Genomic DNA, 11,285 nt, shown 5'->3' with positions numbered 1-11,285 from the left:
CCTTCAAAACCAAATTAAGATTTAATGACAGGCTTGATACGAACCAAAGCCTGAACAAAACAATGAATATCAGGAAGATTAGCAATTTTTCTGTGAGACAGAACAGAAAGAGCAAACCCTTATCTAAACCATCCTGAAGAAACTGTAAAATTCTAGGAATTCTAAAAGAATGCCAAGAGAATTTATGAGAAGAGCACCATGAAATGTAAGTCTTCCAAACTCGATAATAAATCTTTCTAGACACAGATTTACGAGCCTGCAACATAGTATTAATCACTGAGTCAGAGAAACCTCTATGACTAAGCACTAAGCGTTCAATCTCCATACCTTCAAATTTAATGATTTGAGATCCTGATGGAAAAACGGGCCTAGAGATAGAAGGTCTAGCCTTAACGGAAGTGACCAAGGTTGGCAACTGGACATACGAATAAGATCCGCATACCAAAACCTGTGTGGCCATGCTGGAGCCACCAGCAGTACAAACGAACGCTCCATTATGATTTTGGAAATCACTCTTGGAAGAAGAACTAGAGGCGGAAAAATATAAGCAGATTGATAATTCCAAGGAAGTGTCAACTAGTGATGTCCCAAACTGTTCGCCCGCGAACGGTTCACAGCAAACATAGCTTGTTCGCGTTCGCGTTTGTGGGCGAACACATGGCAATGTTCGATCCGCCCCTATGTGTCATCATTGTGGAAACATGGACCCTTTATGTCACAGCCGCCTGACACATTAGAGCCAATCAACATCAGACACTCCCTCACAGACACTCCCAGCTACTCGGAATCCGCCATTTTAGACTCATAACGACCTTGCTTTTTTAATGAGAGGACGTGTTGTGTTTTTGCTCCTGACATTAATAGGAAAAACATAGCTAGGCTAGTGTATTTACAGTCCAGAAGGACTCCACTCATCTCTGCAGCAAGCACAGCACCCCAAAAAGCCCTTTTTAGGGCTATATTTCGTGCCGTTTTTTTTTTTCTTATTAGCATTTGCCTGGCTTTCAGCTGTGTGTTTAAGGCTCACAGCATATGCTGTGACTACTGCCACCACTGATATCTCCCTAACAACATTAGTTTAAATTTAACTAACCAAAAAATTTAATTATTTTTCTAGTGTAATTTTTTTTCATTTTCTATCAGGCCAGTGTCACACAGCATATACTCTGGTTCATTGCTCTGTGCCAGCCAGCAGCCACCAGTGTTAATATCCGTTTATAACATTATTTTAAATTTAAAAAAAAAAAAAAAAAAAAATATTTTGCTAGTGTAATCTAATTACATTTACTATCAGGCCTGTGTCTGTCAGGCTCACTCAGCATTAATATACCTCATTTTTTTTCAGTCTTTTGGTTAATTGGTCTGTGCCAGGCAGCCACCCAGCACTCATATCTATTCTTCTTCACCTTAATTTTAATATATAAAAAAAAAAAGTTTAAATTTGTTTGCTAGTGTAATCTAATATAATTTTCTATCTGGCCTGTGTGTTTTGCTGACATACAGAGCCTACTGTGTTTACTTGCTGCCCTCCCTAGTCTATGAGCCACAACTCATATGTGTTTAACCTTTTTTTAATTCCCCCCCCAAAAAAAATAATTTCAGTCATTTTTCTAGTGTAATCTAATAGTATTTTCTATCAGGCGTGTGTGTATCCGACTTACAGAGCCTACTGTTTTTAATAGCTGCCCTTCCAAGGCTATCAGCCACGACTCATATGTATGTGCTTAACCTTTTTCTTAAAATTTTAAAAAAGAAGTCTTTAAATCATTATGCTAGTGTAATCTAATTGTATTTTCTATCAGGCCTGTGTCTAACTGTCTATGTTGTTATAATTGCTGCCCTACGTAGCAGCCAGCCAGTGCGACCACTCATAGAGTCATATGTGCATTGCACTTCTTAACATAATTTTAATATTAAAATCTAAAATTTTACAATATTTTGCTAGTGTAATCTAACTTAATTTTCTATCAGGCCTGTGTTTTTGTCACTTACACAGCATACTGTGTTAAATTGCTGCCCTACCTACCATCCACGACTCATATCTGCCAGCCGGTGTGCCAGGCCCAACTAGCCAATTAGTGGCACCAAACACAATTCTTGTAACAGTAATTAAAAAAAAAAAATCATAATTTTTTGGACTGCAAATATTCAGTCTCCTAGTGCCATTGAATTGCATTTACCTCCTGCCTGCCACTGCCAGCCTTTTGTGCCAGGCCGTCTAGCCAACTATTTACACCAATCATAATTGTTGTCACAGACAGTATAGTTACTAATTTAAATTAAAAGATTTTTTATTGTTGATCTTAATCCTCAGTTTGCTCGTGCCCTAGAATTGCACTTTTCTACTGCCTTCCAAGCCTGTGTGCCAGGCCTACTTGAAAAATATTTACACCAATCATAGTTGTTGTGACAGTATTCTTAATAATTAAAAATTAAAATTGTTGGTAATAGTTGTTGAGAATCCTCAGTTTGCTGGTGCCATTGAATAGCACTTTCCTGCTGCCTTGCAGCCTGCTGTGAGCCAGGCCCACCTAGCCAATTGTTGCCAGCAATCATATTTCTTTTAACAGTATTGCAAAAATTGTCAATCATCACTGTTTTGACTGTCAGTAATCAGTCTCCTAGTGTCCTTGAATTGCATCTACCTCCTGCCTGCCAGCCTTTTGTGCCCGGCCGTCTTGCCAACTATTTACACCAATCCTAATTTTTTGTCACAGTATAGTTACTAATTAAAATTAAAAAATTCTTGATTGTTGATGATCTTAATCCTCAGTTTGCTCGTGCCCTAGAATTGCACTTTTCTACAGCCTTCCAAGCCTGTGTGCCAGGCCTACTTGAAAAATATTTACACCAATCATATTTGTTGTGACAGTATTCTTAGTAATTAAAAATTAAAATTTTTGTTAATAGTTGTTGTGAATCCTCAGTTTTCTGGTGCCAGTGATTAGCACTTTCCTCCTGCCTTGCAGCCTGCTGTGTGCCCGGCCCACCTAGCCAATTATTGCCAGCAATCATATTTCTTTTAACAGTATTGCAAAAATTGTCAATAATCACTGTTTTGACTGTCAGTAATCAGTCTCCTAGTGTCCTTGAATTGCATTTACCTCCTGCCTGCCAGCCTTTTGTGCCAGGCCATCTTGCCAACTATTTACACCAATCATAATTGTTGTCTACAGTATAGTTACTAATTAAAAATAAAAAAAATTTGATTGTTGATCTTAATCCTCAGTTTGCTCGTGCCATTAAATTGCACTTTTCTACTGCCTGCCAGCCTGTGTGCCAGGCCCAACTATCCAATTAGTGCCAGCAATCATATTTCTTTTAACAGTATTGCAAAATTTGTCAATCATCACTGTTTTGACTGTCAATCTGCAGTCTACTAGTGCCCTTGAATTGCATTTTCCTCCTGCCTGTCTGCCTGTGTGCCAGTCCCAACTAGCCAATTAGTGCCACCAATCATATTTATTGTCACAGGATTGGAATTTTTGTTAATCATAACTGTTTTGATTGTGATTCTTCAGTCTCCTAGTGCCATTGAATTGCAGTTTCCTTTCTCCCAGCGTGTGTGCCAGACAGGCCCATTTACCAACTAGTGCCAAACAATCATATTTGTTGTCACAGTACTTGTAATATTTTAAAAAATTAACAATTTGTTATTTTTAAAACATCTGTCTATTTGGTTGTTGTCAGTCTCACAGCGTATACTGTGCCCACTTTCACAGTGCCACCACTCAATTGGTGTAATAGTATTGTTAGTGCCAATTTTAAAAAAAATGACAGGCAGAGGCAGGCCACCCTGCAGGTTCCGTGGTCGTGGTCGTGGTGCTGTGATTCCTTTAGACCCTACAAATATGCACATTGTTCAGATGCCGGGTGCCAGGGGGGACGCGAAAACTTCTGAGGAGGACTTAGTTGAATGGCTAACACAGGACACCCAATCTTCTTCAGCTTCCGGTGCTAGTCCTCCTAACCTTGACGCACCATCTAAGTCCAGCTCTGCTTTCGGCATGTCTCAAGTGACCAGTGCCACTCCCCCGCCTGTCACCACCACCAACACTAGCACCACAGCCGCTTCACTTGATCTGTCACAGGAGTTATTGACACATCATTTGGAAGAAATGAGTGATGCACAACCATCATTGACAGAGGATGTAGATAATAGTGATCAGTCTCAGTCAGGCAGCATTACCGACATGGAGGTACGGTGTGATGATGATGATGATGTTGTACCCGCTGCTACTTCCTTTCTTGATGTTTCAGATACAAGTGAAGTGGTTGATGATGATGTGTCGGTGGATGTCACGTGGGTGCCTGCTAGAAGAGAAGAAGAAGAGGGGAAAGTTCAGATGGGGAGACAGAGAGGAGGAGGAGGAGGAGGAGACGATTTGGAAGCACGGGGAGGTCGTCTCAAGGAGCTAGTGGCACAGTCAGACAGCATGCATCGTCACCAGGGGTCAGCCAGACAGCACGCCGACGCCCATCAACGCATGCTGTTGCCACCACCAGAATGCCGTCATCGCAGAGCTCAGCAGTGTGGCATTTTTTGTGTGTGTCTGCCTCTGACAACAGCGATGCCATTTGCAACCTGTGCCAAAAGAAACTGAGTCGTGGGAAGTCCAACAGCCACCTAGGTACAACTGCTTTGCGAAGGCACATGGTCTCCCATCACAAAGGCCGATGGGAAGAACACATGAGTAGAAGCAGCACACAAAGTGAAAGCCGCCCTCCTCCTCCTGCTCCAGCATCTTCAGCCATGTCAACCAGTGCTGTCCTCCTTGCCCCCTCTCAACCATCCTCCACTCAGTCTCTCTTACGTAGCAGTTCCTGGTCATCTGCCCACAGTCAGGTGTCTGTCAAGGACATGTTTGAGCGTAAGAAGCCAATTTCTCAAAGTCACCCCCTTGCCCGGCGTCTGACAGCTGGCTTGTCTGAACTCTTAGCCCGCCAGCTTTTACCATAGAAGCTGGTGGAGTCTGATGCTTTCAAAAAAATTGTATCTATTGGGACACCGCAGTGGAAGGTACCTGGCAGAAATTTCTTTTCACAAAAGGCAATCCCAAACCTGTACTCTGTTGTGAGAAAGGAAGTTATGGCATGTCTGGCACACAGCGTTGGGGCAAGGGTCCATATGACCACGGATAGCTGGTCTGCAAAGCATGGTCAGGGCAGGTATATCACCTACACTGCGCATTGGGTAAACCTGCTGAATTCTGACAAGCATGGAATGTGTGGCTCTGCAGAAGAGTTGGTGACACCGCCACGACTTGCAGGCAGGCCTGCTGCTACCTCCTCTACTCCTCCTACTCCATCCTCTTCCATAACCTCTTCCTCGGCTGAGTCCTCTTCAACTTATGCGTCTTGCTCCACATCTATGGCACCCCCCCCAGCTCCCCAGGTACTATGCTACATCCCGGGTACGGCAGTGTCACGCCGTCTTGGGGTTGACTTGCCTGAAAGCGGAGAGTCACACCGCACCAGCACTCCTGACCGCCCTGAACGCACAGGTGGATCAGTGACTGACTCCGCACCAACTGGAGATTGGCAAGGTTGTTTCTGACAATGGAAGTAATTTGGTGGCGGCATTGAAATTGGGCAAGTTGACACATGTGTTGTGCATGGCACATGTGTGTAATCTAATTGTACAACGATTTGTCTATAAGTACCCAGGCTTACAGGACGTCCTGAAGCAGGCCAGGAAGGTGTGTGGCCATTTCAGACATTCCTACATGGCCATGGCGCACTTGTCCGATATCCAGCGTCGAAACAACCTGCCAGTGAGGCGCTTGATTTGCGACAGCCCAACACGGTGGAATTCAACACTCCTAATGTTTGACCGCCAGCTCCAACAAGAAAAAGCTGTTAATGAGTATTTGTATGACCGGGGTGCTAGGCCAGCCTCTGGGGAGCTGGGGATATTTTTTCCAAATTACTGGACGCTCATGCGCAATGCCTGTAGGCTCATGCGTCCTTTTGAGGAGGTGACAAACCTTGTCAGTCGCACCGAAGGCACCATCAGCGACATCATACCATTTGTTTTCTTCCTGGAGCGTGCCCTGCGAAGAGTGCTGGATCAGGCAGTAGATGAGCGTGAAGAGGAAGCGGGAGAGTTGTGGTGTCCATCACCCCCGCAAACAGCCGAATCAGCATCGCATGCTGGACCTGCGGCAACGCAGGAAGAGGATTGTGAGGAAGAGGAGTCAGAGGAGGAATGTGGCTTTGAGGAGGAGGAGGAGGAGGAAGACCGAGCACAACAGTCATCCCAGGGTGCTCGTTGTTGTCACCTCTCTGGTACCCGTGGTGTTGTACGTGGCTGGGGGGAAGAAGATACCATCAGTGAGATCAGTGAGGAGGAACGCGACATGATTAGCTCAGCATCCAACCTTGTTCAAATGGGTTCTTTCCTGCTGTTGTGCCTGTTGAGGGACCCTCGTATAAAAAAGCTGAAGGAGAACGACCTGTACTGGGTGTCCACGCTCCTCGACCCCCGGTATAAGCATAAAGTGCCTGAAATGTTACCAAATTCCCGCAAGTCGGAAAGGATGGAGCATTTTCATAATAAATTAAAAACTATGCTTTACACAGCATATAAGGGTGATGTCACAGTACCACGGGAATGTAACAGGGGAAGAGATGAAATTAATCCTCCTCCTCCCACGACCATGGCGGCAAGGACCGGACGCTTTCCTGACGTCTTGTTGATGGAGGACATGAGTACCTTTTTAACTCCCATGCACCATCAGAGCCTTTCGGGATCCAGCCTTAGAGAAAGACTCAACTGACAGGTAGCAGACTACCTAGCTTTAACTGCGGATCTCGACACACTCAGGAGCGATGGACCCCTTGACTACTGGGTGTGCAGGCTGGACTTATGGCCTGAGCTATCCCAATTTGCAATGGAACTTCTGGCCTGCCCCGCTTCAAGTGTCCTGTCCGAAAGGACTTTTAGTGCAGCAGGAGGTTTTGTCACTGAGAAGAGAAGTCGCCTAGGTCAAAAAAGCCTTGACTATCTCACTTTTATAAAAATGAATGAGGGCTGGATCCCGAAGGGACTGACATTGGGCGATACATTTGAATAAAAAATGCCTGATTATGAGATGAGCTGGCTTGGGCTACAACTGGTACACAGGCTGGCCTTTTTTTTTTTTTTTTATAAAGCCGGAGGACTTGCTTGACTTATCCGCCAACAACTAGTGTTCAAGCCACAAGCTTTTAGGGCACTTTATAAATGTTTTACAAACATCGATTTTTCTGGCCGCTGCTACAGCAGTTGCTACAACAATACCCCAATTTTTCAGTCATTTGTACATTCCGAATTTTTCTGGCCTCTGCTGCAGCTCTGTGGGTACAAAACTCAAATAAAAAAAATAAGGCACATAACACTAGTGATTAAACTGTTACGAATTGTACAACTTAGCACACCACTCATATCTGGTGGACCATTAAATTGAACGCAAAATGCCACAAATTTGAAAGAGTAGGACCGACCAAGCATCTTTATCCGTCTCTTGGTTGATCTAAATTATCTCCGTGTTCCATCTATGCCATACCTGTACTCTATTGTGCAAAAGGGTGGCATATGTGGTGTTTCATGCTGTTGTGCCTGTTGCGGGTCGTGGCCCATGGTATAAAAAGGCTGAAGGAGAACGACCTGTAATGGGTGCCCCAGCAAATTTTTAGAAAAATGTTCCTGGTTCCTCTCAATTATCTCTGGGTTTCTAAAATGGATGCCATACCTGTACTCGCTTGTGCAAAAGGATGGCATATGTGGTGTTGTTTCCTGCAGTTGTTTCTGTTGAGGGTGCTGGACCCTCTTATAAAAAAGCTGAAGGAGAACGACCTGGAGTGGGAGTCCAAGCATGGTTTTAGGGGCTATTTCACTTTTCCAAACAATTATCTGTGGGTTTCTAAAATCAATGCCGTACCAGTACTCTATTGTTCAAAAGTATGCCATATGTTCTATTTCCTGCTGGTATTTTGTTTGAGGGTCCTGGACCCTCTTATAAAAAGGCCTAAGGAGAAAGAGGTGTACTGGGTGTCCACTCATTTTTTTTTCTATTTAACAATTGACCAAAATGATCTCTGGGTTTGTAAAATCAATGCTGTACCTGTACTCTATTGTTCAAAAGGATGCCATATGTCTTCTTTCCTGCTGGTGTTTTTTTTGAGGGTCCAGCACCCTCTTATAAAAAGGCCTAAGGAGAAAGAAGTGCACTGGGTGTCCATCGAATCATTTTTGTTATTCAAATTTCCATTTGCAAAAAATTATCTCTGGGTTTCTAAAATCAATGCCTTTCCTGTACTCTATTGTTCAAAAGGATGCCATATGTCCTCTTTCCTTCTGCTGGTTTTGTTGAGTGTCCTGGAGCCTCTGCTAAAAAGGCCTAAGGAGAAAGAATTGTACTGGGTGTCCATCGAATCATTTTTTTTATTCAAATTCCCGGTTGCAACAAATTATCCCCGGGTTTCTAAAATCAATGCCTTTCCTATAATCTTTTTTTCAAAAGGATGCCATATGTCCTCTTTCCTTCTGCTGGTTTTGTTGAGTGTCCTGGAGCCTCTGCTAAAAAGGCCTAAGGATAAATAAGTGTACTGGGTGTCTATTCAATGTTTTTTTAGATTTCCCGGTTGTAACAAATTTTCTCTGTTTTTCTAAAATCAATGCCTTTCCTGTAATCTATTTTTCAAAAGGATGCCATATGTCCTCTTTCATGCTGTTGTTTCTGTTGAGGCTCCGGGACCCTCTTATAAAAAGGCCTAAGGATAAAGAAGTGTACTGGGTGTCCAATCAATGTTTTTTTCTATTTCCCGGGTCATATAAATGATCTCTGTGTTTCTAAAATCAATGCCTTTCCTGTAATCTAATTTACAAAAGTATGCCATATGTCCTCTTTCCTGCTGCTGGTTTTGTTGAGGGTCCTGGAGCCTCTGCTAAAAAGGCCTAAGGATAAAGAAATGTACTGGGTGTCTAATCTATGTTTTTTTAGATTTCACGGTTGGAACAAATTATCCCCGGGTTTCTAAAATCAATGCCTTTCCTGTAATCTATTATTCACAAGGATGCCATATGTACTCTTTCATGCTGTTGTTTCTGTTGAGGCTCTGGGAGCCTCTTATTAAAAAGGCCTAAGGATAAATAAGTGTACTGGGTGTCTAATCAATGTTTTTTTCTATTTCCCGGTTGCAACTAATGATCTCCGTGTTTCTAAAATCGATGCCTTTCCTGTAATCTAATTTACAAAAAGTATGCCATATGTCCTCTTTCCTGCTGCTGGTTTTGTTGAGGGTCCTGGAGCCTCTGCTAAAAAGGCCTAAGGATAAAGAAGTGTACTGGGTGTCCAATCAATGTTTTTTTCTATTTCCCGGGTCATATAAATGATCTCTGTGTTTCTAAAATCAATGCCTTTCCTGTAATCTAATTTACAAAAGTATGCCATATGTCCTCTTTCCTGCTGCTGGTTTTGTTGAGGGTCCTGGAGCCTCTGCTAAAAAGGCCTAAGGATAAAGAAATGTACTGGGTGTCTAATCTATGTTTTTTTAGATTTCACGGTTGGAACAAATTATCCCCGGGTTTCTAAAATCAATGCCTTTCCTGTAATCTATTATTCACAAGGATGCCATATGTACTCTTTCATGCTGTTGTTTCTGTTGAGGCTCTGGGAGCCTCTTATTAAAAAGGCCTAAGGATAAATAAGTGTACTGGGTGTCTAATCAATGTTTTTTTCTATTTCCCGGTTGCAACTAATGATCTCCGTGTTTCTAAAATCGATGCCTTTCCTGTAATCTAATTTACAAAAAGTATGCCATATGTCCTCTTTCCTGCTGCTGGTTTTGTTGAGGGTCCTGGAGCCTCTGCTAAAAAGGCCTAAGGATAAAGAAGTGTACTGGGTGTCTAATCTATGTTTTTTTAGATTTCACGGTTGGAACAAATTATCCCCGGGTTTCTAAAATCAATGCCTTTCCTGTAATCTATTATTCACAAGGATGCCATATGTACTCTTTCATGCTGTTGTTTCTGTTGAGGCTCTGGGAGCCTCTTATTAAAAAGGCCTAAGGATAAATAAGTGTACTGGGTGTCTAATCAATGTTTTTTTCTATTTCCCGGTTGCAACTAATGATCTCTGTGTTTCTGAAATCAATGCCTTTCCTATAATCTTTTTTTCAAAAGGATGCCATATGTCCTCTTTCCTGCTGCTGGTTTTGTTGAGGGTCCTGGAGCCTCTGCTGAGCATAATAAAAAAAAAAAAATTAATTTAACTTGACTTAATAACTGAAGCATGACTTCAAGAGTCAGGTGTGGTCGTAGGTAGTGGTTGTTAGCCGATTCTTTTTAATGCAAATTGCAATTGCCACAGCGTGCATAAAATGTGCGTCACTAGTCACTCTCCAAATCTTACCTTTTTTTTTCATTCTGGATTATTTTGGTGACCAACGCCATATTGGAAAGGCAAAATACAGGTCTCGTACCCGTTGATATAAGGGGTGACTAGTGCTTTTCCTTCTCTTTGTCAATAGTTGTGATTAATGAGTTGTCCAGTTACTATAGAACTGGTTTGATAACCCAGGGTCCTGGGGGGGTATATTGGCGTCAGCTTTGACAATGACAGCACTATCAGGCTAGAGAGGCCTCTCAGTGTCACGGCTAGCTGCAACGCAGTCAGCTGAGGAACATAGGTAAGCCGATATGAGTAAGGTATCTCCAGGCTCCTCTTGGATAGCCCCAGAAAGTGTGACTATAAATCCCAAAAAGAAAATTAAATTAAGGTTGAAAACTAACTCCAAAGTAACTTGTAAGACCTGGAGCTACTCAAACACACGTCCTACCGCAACAGCTGTAGGCTCCACCAGCCACAAATATTACATTTTTAATGCCAATTAATATTGCCACAGCTGGAACAACAGTAAATAACATGTGCGTCACCACAGTCTCTGAAGCTGTTGTCGGATGTATACAAAAACACTGATAAAGTATTCCTTTCGGGGCGCAAAGAGATGGCTACCGGAACACTCCAGGAACTTCACAAGAGTCGCTGTCTTGTGTTTCTGGTGATGTTTGAGACATCTGGGTAGTGTACAGGGAAGCCCAAAATCCTCTCCATCTCTGTGCACCACAGGACAGGACGTCCTTGTCATCCATAAGCACATGAAATTGCTGGCATTTTCGTTGCTTCAAGAAGTTCAGCTTTTGTGGTGATAGTACAGAATTAAATAAACTTTGGTTTCCTACCATACTCAAGACAATCTTGTAGTTCAAGCTTCGGACTTGCTGTGGGAAACAGTGGCCTGTC

Source organism: Bombina bombina, chromosome 4, assembly GCF_027579735.1.
Source record: "Bombina bombina isolate aBomBom1 chromosome 4, aBomBom1.pri, whole genome shotgun sequence".
In the NCBI taxonomy this organism is placed as follows: Eukaryota; Metazoa; Chordata; class Amphibia; order Anura; family Bombinatoridae; genus Bombina; species Bombina bombina.
Note: the sequence above shows the minus strand (reverse complement) of the source record.